The sequence below is a fragment of the Momordica charantia genome (assembly GCF_013281855.1).
Source record: "Momordica charantia cultivar OHB3-1 chromosome 7 unlocalized genomic scaffold, Mcharantia_2.0 BLBB01000007.1, whole genome shotgun sequence".
NCBI lineage: Eukaryota > Viridiplantae > Streptophyta > Magnoliopsida > Cucurbitales > Cucurbitaceae > Momordica > Momordica charantia.
Genome location: NW_028275165.1, coordinates 4,342,106 through 4,350,910, shown reverse-complemented (window position 1 = coordinate 4,350,910; position 8,805 = coordinate 4,342,106).

Sequence of the window (8,805 nt, the reverse complement as noted above, 5' to 3'; positions counted from 1 at the left end):
AGAAATTATAGAAGTCGAATCCCAATCCTTTTAGGATTTACATAATTTGAATCCTAGTGTGCTCAGGAGATCTAAACTCCTGGGCCCATGTATTTCATCGTGGGCCTAATGTCGAATCGAGGGTCAAGACAAGATAGGTTCGGGTTGAGTGGCACAGAGGTCGATAGAGAACTGCTAGGGTTCTCGGAGTCAAGAAGGTCTCACCGCCGAGGTCAGTCGATGCCAAGTAGAGCTTGGTGCTGAGCCTAGGTCGGCCAAGTCGACTCGGACTACTGGGTTCGGACTTACTTGGTTCGTGCATCTGATCTTCCAGTTTGATCTCTACTTTTGTCGCTTCATCCGTTCTTCTTTTATCTTCCCATAACAATGGTCTCCACTCTCAAAATAGAAAGCAAAATGCATGTTAAGGTTTCTATATTGAGAGTACTTGTTGCTCGGTGTCGATGAGTATTTTTGTGGAATAGCCCTCTTACGTTTTTGTCGTTGTTGGTTGTCATCTTTATGGACTGGCTTTCCTAGCCTCCATTCTCTTTTGTTGTAGTTGGCTGCAATAGAGTCTCTTGGGCTCTACTATACAGTTAGTTTTAACTGTTAGATTTTGGCATGAGGATTTAACTTTTAGCAGGGCCAGTGGTACTAACTTTGGGTTTCTAACCTATTTGGATTTTTTTATATCCTAGGGATTACTCTTGGGTTTCTAACCTATTTGGCTTTTGCCAATGATTTTATACCTCGAGCTTAATTAGTCGGCATCCTTGAGTTTCTAACCTTATTGGTTTTGCCGATTTTTTACCCTAAGTTTAATCAACTCCCTTGGGTTTCTAACCTATTTTGGCTTTTGCCAAATAGTTTAATACCCTGGGTTTCATTGATTGGTTTGACTTGCCTACTTTTTGTTTTAACCTTGCTGGGTCTGTACGCTTTTTTCAGCACCTTTTGTGATTCTCTTCCGCGGTTTCACTGACTGGCTCTAGCTTATCAGCTTACTTCTAGGTCTGTTCCCAGTTCAAGTTCCTTGACCAGCTTATCGGCCTACTTACCTATGCCCCAACTTCAGGAGTTTTCATTTACAATAAAAGATAAATGCTCAAGTGATAAAGAACTAATTAAATCTCAGGTGCTAGAAGCTTAATCATGAACAAATAAGTATCTTCGGAAACATAATATTTGACTTAATCAACATGAAGTTATCAAAAAATCAGTCCTAAATTATGCGATCTACCAAATATGAACCTAAACTTTCGTAATCATAAATAACTAGAATTACACAGTAAACTTACCATCATCCGAAGTAGAAACTCTAGATTTAGTTGCTTTTCAAGGTAGTATAGTAGCATTCTCATGATACTCGTCATTCTTTTTCGATTCTCGCTTTTCTCTTTCTACTAGATTCCCATCATGCATGTCCTCTTAATATTATTCTTATCTTCCTCATGGGAGACTTTGTCATTGGAATCTTCAACAAATTCTTTGAGGTGACCCTTGTGGATGAGATCTTTCACCTTTTATTTGAGATCATGATATTCTTGTGTTAGGTGGCTTTGACCCCGATTGAAGAGGCAATATCTTTCTTTAGTTTTTTATGAGATGACACCTTCATATTTCTGAGCCACCTGGGCAGCTCCTTGTCTTTTATCAAGATCTGCTCGAGCGGGATTGTCGTTGGGGTATACGTCTCCAGAGGTTCTTGTTGAAGCGAGCCACATATTCTTTGAGGCTCTCCATTGATTTATGTTTTATGGTAAGCAAGTAGGCCACATGTTGACTTTTATTCCTTCCTCCAAATGCCCTAGCCCATTCTTTAAAGAAGAAAATTGACTTCCTCCTCAATTGTCGAAACCAGACGTGGGTCGTGCTGGTTAATGTTAATGAAAGTACCTTGCCCTTAATAACCTCTGTCACTCCGTAGATGTCCATCCATTCTCTGTATGCGTCCAGGTGGTCGATAGGATCTATTAAGTCGTCATACTGTATGATAGCAGAGAATTTTAAACTTCAGAGGGATTATCTCTTCCATGAGTGGTGAATCTGCCTGGTCCATTATCTTTTCAGGATCATATCGTCTACCTTTTCATTTTTCACTAAGCTTCTGTGCTTTCTCTGTCTACTCGTGTCGGCTAAGTGGCTTCCCCTCGTCGAGCATGATTTCTCGAGACCTGGTCAGCTTTCCAAGTAGCTCACACTACTGTGGCTGTCACGCAGTTATCAGGTCTAGTCGGCGGAAGAGACTTAGTTGGTAGAAGATGCCTAATCGACGGAAGAGGTCTAGTCGGCTGAAGAGACCTAGTCAGTAGAAGAGACCTGGTCGGTAGAAAATACCTGGTCAATAGAAGAGACTTGATCGGCGAAAGACACTTGGTTGGTATAAGAGATCTAGTTGGCAGAGACTTGCTCGAGCGAGATGTGGCCATGCCTTGGACCTAGTCACGCCTTGGATCCGGTCATGCCTTGGATCCGGTCATGCCCTGGATTGGGTCATGACCAGTTATGTAGTTCACTTGTCAGGTCTTTGCAGTAGCTTTGTCCTTCCGTGGACCTCAGACGAGCGTAGGTTGTCTTTTCTTTTTGTTGTTCGAGTTTTTTTTTAAAAAAAAGGGTTGTGATCTGATACATTTCTTTAACTTTTCACAGTAGCCAGTTTGTCTTATAGATGCCTTGGAAATTCATCGAGTTGCTTTCTCCATTATGGGATTTGTTGATAATTTCTCCCAGAGCTTGTTTTGGAATTCATCGATTTATCTCATCCAGGATCTGTTCTGGAACTTGTTGATTTATTTTTTCTAGGTCCTGCTTTAGAACCTGTAGACTTGCTTTGCCCCGGAACTCCTCGGGTCTGAGCAGTTCTTCGGCTCATCTTCTTCTTCGGACGGGCCGACTTATCTTACCTAAGATCTGTCCTGGAGTTTGTCGATTCATTTGTTCTGGGTTCTGGGCCCATGCGTTTCGTCATGAGCCTAATGTCGAATCGAGGGTTGAGACAAGGTAGGTTCGGGTCGGGTGGCACAGAGGTCGAGAAAGAACCGCTAGAGTTCTCCGTCGGTGGCCGAGAACTTCTCAACGCTAAGGTCTGGTCGGTCGTGGTCGACTTGGGCTGCTGGGTTTGGACTTACCTAGTTTGTGCGTCTGATCTTCCGGTTTGATCTCCACTTCTATCGCTTGGTCCGTTCTTCTTTTATCTTCCCATAACAGTTCCAAAGTCTACTATAATATTAGTGGATATTTTCTCAAAAAATACGTTTTAAAAAGTCTCGAAAATGTCAAAGGTAATATTAAAATTTTAGAAAGAATTGATGTATGTTAAAACGTATAGGAAAGACAATAAAACAACGATAAAATCCCTGAAAAAGAAGAAGCATCTACGACTAAACTATGGGTTATCATATTTTCTCCTCCTCTCATGTGAAGAAATTGATTAACAGAAACTTTAAAAAATGTTATATTTGTAATTATTTTTTAAAAAGGTTTTATATTTATATTTCTTAATATATTTATGGAAATACATTCTCATAAATATTTAAGAAAGCCAAGCTATCTTCCAAATTATCCTAACATTATTTTTTAGTAAGAATAAAAAAGTATTGATGTGTTTCCTAAAAGTAGAAACTCGAGTTAAACATTGACAATGGAAATAAATGATAATGATTTTTTGTTTTGCTTTTTAAGTTTACTTCCTCCCTATTATACTATGCTAATATATTACATCTTATCACTTCTTTCTTATTTATTTTCACTCTTGAGAAGAACTTGTAATCTAAATAAGTATTCAAAGAAAAATATAAAAGATAATAGATTGAAATTTTTTTAGTACAAGAAAGATGAAGATGTAGATTTGAAAACCTTAAACCTCAATGGAATGAGTTGATGTTTTAATCGTTGAGATAAAAATAGATTACAAATAACTACTTAATAATAGCTTTACATGTTGGCTTTGTAAGATGAATGCAAACAAAGTTCCACAGAGTGATCCATAGTATATAGATGAAGACAATTATCTCCATGACCTTTTGGGTATAACCAAAATCAAAGTCGTGAGGGTTATACCCAAAGCGGACATAACATACTAATTGTGGAGATACTTGGGGTACCATAGCTAGAGCTTCCATTCTAATTACAACCTCCTCCATGGTTGTAAACAATATCATCTTCAATTAGTCAATCTACAGCTCTATTCGCCATTTGAGCCAACTTTTTGCATTTCTATCTCCTCTATTTTGCTTCGTTATTATTCTTCACCATTCTCATGCCTTCCCTAACTCTCTCTCTCTCTTCACAACCACTCCCTCCCCCCCCTCCCACGGTATAATCGTCTCTTCTCCCACACTCAACTTAACTCTCAAAATCTCCCACCAGATTATCGTTAGACACTTGATTAGCAAAAAAAGAGTCATGTGACTAACAGCACACCTGCTGATATCCCCTCGATCGTCGAGTTCCCAACCACAGTGCGTAAGAAAGCATCTGATTGACGGTGGGTTAATATCACAACTTGTGCAGCCCAACCCCGAATCACAAGCCTTCTCCCTTTAGTCCTCTCCTCAAAGCTACAGTCCACCAACTACATTTCATTCAAGAACGAATAAAGTCGACCTTGACGGGGATGTCAAGAAGCTTAACTGGTAGAGGTTTGTTAGGATCTCAATCATGAGAATGTGACATGGCTCATCAAGCCTTACACGAGCCAATCTCAGAGTATTAACCAACGACACACTCAATGACGGAAACAAGGTAGTGTAGCAATAGGTGCAAGCTAGCACATATGCGCTATTGGGTGGCTGGTGTCACCATACATGTGGGTGGCAAGCTAGCATGTGATCAAGAAGACATGGCCAAGTGTAGGTGCGTGTAGCTGGGTGCGTACGATTGCATGACACGCAAGTGGGTACGTTAGTGTGTAGCACAATAGGCGACAGTAACGCGTAGGTGGGCGTCGTGTAGGCACATGCAATGGACCCAGCGTAGGCACATGCAATGGACCCAGTGCAAGAACATGCAAGAGGAACGTGGGTGATAAGGTGCACAGGCAGCGTGTGGTAGTTTGCAAGGGCAACACATACGTGGACATTTGAAGGCGTTCGGGCATGCTGGGTGCAGCATCCACGCTAGAACATTGGTGGAATTCTTATAAGGTTCACAAGGCGGGAGAATCGGTCCAAACATGAATGGGTCTTCCATTATAATAGTTCCAAATTCTTAAAATGGTGGATAGTGGACTTAATGGGAGAGTGCTCCCTAGAATGGAGGAGAACATGACTTAGTGGCTAAATTTAGTAACACCTTAATCTAGCCAGCACTATCTTTTAGGGAATTTAGTAGGGTAGTAGCTGCATATTTTCTCCACTCTCCAAGCCTTGGGGTGGACTCCAAGTAAGGCTAAATTTAGTATGTCTAAATTTTGGATCCCCTTTGCTTATTAAATTGGAGATATTGAAGAATGTTCAAGTATCCAATCTAATTGGATCAGTTCTATTCCAATTCATAAGGGGTCATTTGGTTCAAGGTTTCAAAAAAGATGCTACTTGGAAATAAAATCCCTCAGAAACAAAGATAACTATGTTTGGTTGTATATATGTCTGGAATTAAGATGCCTGTGATTAAGATGTCTAAAAATAAATTATATATATGTTTATTTTGTGTGATTATGCATTTCATCTCATTGTAAACATTGATTAATGACCAATCAAATTTAAATAAAAAAATAAATAATATAAAATAAATTATTTTATATTAGCATTCTAAATTTTAAATTAACAATTTAGCTTTATTGACCATTTAGCACAATAATCAATCGATTAATTAATATTAAATGTTATTTAACTAAAATCCAATATATACATATTTAGCAAAATGATATATTTGTATAAAGTTTTAAAATCAATAAAAATTAACTCCCAATAATTAATTTACATTAATTAATTTATCTTTATTAAGTTAAAATAATTATTATTTTTAAGTAATTATGTTTTAATTTAAGTTTCACTTTTAATAAATATATTATAAATAAGATATCTAAATTTATGTTGTTGATTTTATTTAGCAATAAATCTTAATAATTATCATTTTATGTGTTTAACAAAATTAATCATTTTCATCTCAATTAATTAAATTTTTTATAAAAAAAATTAAGTATACACTTTAATAAATTAATTTATTACGATAGAATAATTAATTTAGTACATTATTGGTAAAATTTTAATGTTGTTTTATTAATGATAAATTTAATATAAATATTTGAACTAATTTTAATTAATTAATTTGAATAAAATAAAGTAAATAAAATTATTTAAAAGAAAGAGATAAGAGTCTGGTACAAAACCCATGCACAAACCCATGAATGGGAAAAGAAAACCCTTTTCCATGGGAGGTGTCGCTACGGGTTTGCGACGTAGAGCGGTCGACTTTTTTTTCGAGATGAGAAAAATGGAGTCTTTATTTATAGGGTGTAACTGGGCATCCACATGCATGGATAAGTTGATATGTACAAAAGATTTAGGTTTAAGAGTCTTTTGTGTAGGGGAAGGTATTAGCACCTCACAACACTCGTTCAATGAACGATAATTTATGTTTTTTTGTATTATTTTCAAGAAAAATGGCCTTCAATGAAAAAATTATTTTATTTTTATTTTTAAATGCCTCGAAGGAAACCTCAAGCTCATATTGGGCATGGGTTGAGAACAGGAATTGAATTCTATGAGACCTAATTTCCCATTGTTCCTCAGTAGTTCAGTGGTAGAGCCATCGGCTGTTAATCGATTGGTCGAAACAAATAATTATGGGTGTTATGGGTGGCTTAAAGCCATTAAGAAAATTTTAATTATTTGAATTCACCACCTCAAAAATATTAGGAAATCGACCTTTCGAATTCGCCGAAGTTCCGTCATAGGAATTTTTAGGAAAAAATATTAGAGCAAAGATTTGATTTGTTAACTTTTATAAATATGACGAAGGAAATACCTTTATGAAAATGTTCATTTTTTAAAATTTAAATGTTTTTTTCACAACAAAATTTTCCTTATAAAGAAAAGTTTTACACGAAACAACGAAAGCATATTTTTTTTTCATTTTTTAAAGAAACATACATTTTATTTACTTAAAAATAATTAAGAAAAGAACGAGAACAATTTGCATTTAGTGAATTATTTTATTTAGAAAAAACACATAGATAAAAATAAAATTTATTTAAAAAAAAACGTTTCTATAGGGAAATATATTAAAAATCAAATCTTGACCTCCCGAGATATTGATCTTTAGCCTCAAGAATCCAAGAACATCGGTCTCCCGAACATTTCGAGCTTCTATCGTCGGGAAAATTTCCTTTAAAAAAAATAAATGTGTACTATTTTTTTTTAAAAAAAATCCTTTTCAAACAAATTTGTGCCCCAAATAATCTACACAATCTTCATGAAAACACAATTGAACAAATACAAAATGATCAAACATGCAAATATCATTGATACTAAACACTAACCAAATACCATGCTACCATTTAGAAGTATACTAACTATCAAACAAACCAAGAATAATAAATCAAAGAAATCAATGTAGAATAGGCACGGACCAAGGAATTGGAAAGGAAAAGACAAGAATAAAAAAAACAAAACTAATATACATGTTCATGATTTAAAACTAACAATGCACTTCATGACAAATAAAATTCAATGCTATAAATTCAAATCCACCATATTTAACCAAAAGGTCCAAAACTCTCAAACAAATATTGAAGGTCAGTACCCAGTAATACTCCCAACAATTGCTAACCCCATAAACAGTCATAGGAATTTAACAAACATGCTTGCCCACATGATTTAAACTAGATATTCATTTGGCATAATAATAAGATAGTACACGCATTTTTTAGAGAAACTAATTTTTTTTTCAATTTCAATATCCTTACCTTGTCAAGTTAGTGGTATTGTTGTGAATCCAAGTTTGCTGAAACAAGTTTTCTACTTCTACTCGACGAATGTGTAGTCCGCAAGAGAAGGTTACGAATCTATTGTGGAAGAAATTCTTAGCCACCAAAGGAAGAATACACCATTGTTGCTTCGAGGATGAATACACGTTTTTAAAAGAAAGAAAGAGTGTCTAGGATGCTATGAGACGTGAGATGGCTTCCCCCTCCTCGATTTTTCCCTCGAATTTATAGCCATTAGACCCAAATTGGTTGAGGAAAACAAAATCAAGCCAAATCAAATAAAGTTACCTTTTATTTTTAAAGCTTTCCTAATAAAAAATTTTCATTTAAAAAAATATCACTTATTAAAACTTGATTTTTTTTTTACTACTTTGGATAAATAAATAAAAAGGTTGTTTTCAAAAAAGGATTTTTATTTTATTTTCCCTAAAACATTTTTTTTTAAGAAAATGAGGGAATATTTTTTATTTATAAAAAATCAGAAAAAGAAAATATTTGTCCTAAGGAAAAATAAAAGTTATAGATAGAAAAATATTAAAATAAAATACAAACAAATATAAAAAAAAAACAAATAATGAAATTGAATGTCAGACAAATTTAGGGGTCTAGATGAGGGAATAAGGAGTGTCGGGGAATAAGCTATTCCAAGGAAAAGATTTGAAATCTTTGTAACAAAAAGGCTTTACTTGCCCATGCCCATTCTCACCCAGAAAACTCCCCAACCAGACGGCCCCTAAGTGTCCATTTGTAGTCTAAGTGGCATCAGAGAGTGTAGGCTCCCTTGGGGGAAGTGTTAGTCCACAGGGAGAGAGTTGAGTTCCTTATGTTAGGTGTCTATCCATATCCATATTGATGAAAGACTTCAACAAGGGTGTTGGAGTTGGAGTCGGATC